General features: G+C 36.3%; 1 pseudogene; it reads left to right on the top strand.

Moving 5' to 3' along the window:
• Nucleotides 1-628: 628 nt before the first annotated feature.
• On the top strand, nucleotides 629-1,344 carry LOC139176264 (enhancer of rudimentary homolog pseudogene; annotated as a pseudogene).
• Nucleotides 1,345-1,823: the final 479 nt, after the last annotated feature.

Genomic DNA, 1,823 nt, shown 5'->3' with positions numbered 1-1,823 from the left:
TAGCATTTTTTAAGTGGAAATAAGTCTTGAATCTACATTCTCACCATGCTTGATACTAAGCAAGCCACTGCATGAGTTATATACCTGGTAAACATGTCTGCATGAAGATGGTAGCTCTTCAGAAGGTATAAACTGTTTGGACACATTTCAGACCATGCTCTAAAGATAATTTTTGGCAGCTTTGTTTGGGCCACATCTAAGTTTAATTAAACTTACTGCAGCAATCATTTTGCAATATATGTATGAGAGGTCATTATGTGGTAAACCTTAAACCTATACAAAGCTGTGTTAATTATATCGCCATTAAATAGAAAAAAAAAAATAACAGACAATTAAGAAAACAAAAAACAGATCTGAGGAAATAGCTGCCTGTATGGAGATGGCACAGCAGCAGGTCATTTGGCCTCCTTAAGCTGAGAGCAGTGGGACATACAGACCACCTATCCTGGATCTGAGGGTGGAAGTCAGAGTATTTTCATGCACAGCAATGGAAGTTAAACTAAAGTTGCAAAGCCATGAGAGCAAAGGTGTGTTTTTGTTGCTGTTATTGTTGTTTGCATATTTTTTCCTTTCTCAGTACTTCATTGTTTACAAATACTTCAGGGTTTAAAAAATAAAACAAGCAGCGGGAGACTCTGGAGCGATGTCTCACACCATCTTGCTGGTGCAGCCTACCAAGAGGCCAGAAGGCAGAACTTACGCTGACTATGAATCTGTGAATGAGTGTATGGAAGGTGTTTGTAAAATGGATGAAGAACATCTGAAGAGAATGAATCCCAACCGCCCCTCTATCACATATGATATCAGTCAGTCGTTTGATTTTATTGATGACCTGGCAGACCTCAGCTGCCTTGTTTACTGAGCTGATAGCCAGATATACCAACCTTATAACAAAGATTGGATTAAAGAGAAGATCTATGTGCTCCTTCATCTACAGGCCCAACAGGCTGGGAAATAGTTGAGTTTGCAAGCATTAGGGGGACGGGGGTGGGCTTGGAACACAGGTGTGTGCAGTGTGCTATAGTGGAAGTTTTGTATTATAGTTATCCTGTTTCCATTTTGGTATACCCTAGCCGGAATTGAATGTATTAGATAAAATGTGATAATCTTGTTCAATCTGAAAACCCCTTTGCCTCCGTTTTTTTTACTTAAACATTTTTATGATTTAGATGGAAGTTGGTTTTTGTCAGTTAATGTTGGTTCCAGTCCCTCAAACTGTTCATACCTGCTTTATAACATCCACTGTACTAATCCTTCTTCAAGTTGGGGTGGGGAGTGGAGGCACAGTTTAGTTACGTCCTCAAGATAAAGTCTTGGTGAAAAACAAATTAATGTTCTTTAGTTATAAAAAAATAAAAAATAAAACAATATGCCCTGATTCACAAGACTAATTTTTGGATATCCTCAAGCTCTTTTGCTTAAAAAGATATATAGTCTATATGTACATTATACTTTAAAGTAAAAAACTTTGGAACAGAAGAAAATAAATAATAAACCAAGTTTACAAATATAAAAATAAAGAAATTACACAGTATTTAGAAGATGAGATGATAGGAATTTACAGTGGAGTTGACAAAGCACCATAATGATACCAAGTACTGCAGGCATACAGTGCTTGACAATAAAAGCTTTCTTATATATATCATTTCATATAATTCTCAGAATAATTGTCTTATCAAGTAGGCAGAGCAGACATTATCATGCCAGTTTAAGAAACTGAAACTGAAGCTTGGCGTTGAGGTTTTCTGATTCCAAATCCAACTCCCTTCTGAAAATCAGGATGAATATGATATAAGGTTATACCAATTTTTTAAAAAAAGATC

This window comes from Bos indicus, chromosome 16 (assembly GCF_029378745.1).
Source record: "Bos indicus isolate NIAB-ARS_2022 breed Sahiwal x Tharparkar chromosome 16, NIAB-ARS_B.indTharparkar_mat_pri_1.0, whole genome shotgun sequence".
Classification (NCBI taxonomy): Eukaryota; Metazoa; Chordata; class Mammalia; order Artiodactyla; family Bovidae; genus Bos; species Bos indicus.
Note: the sequence above shows the minus strand (reverse complement) of the source record. Positions and strands in the feature narration are given on the sequence as shown.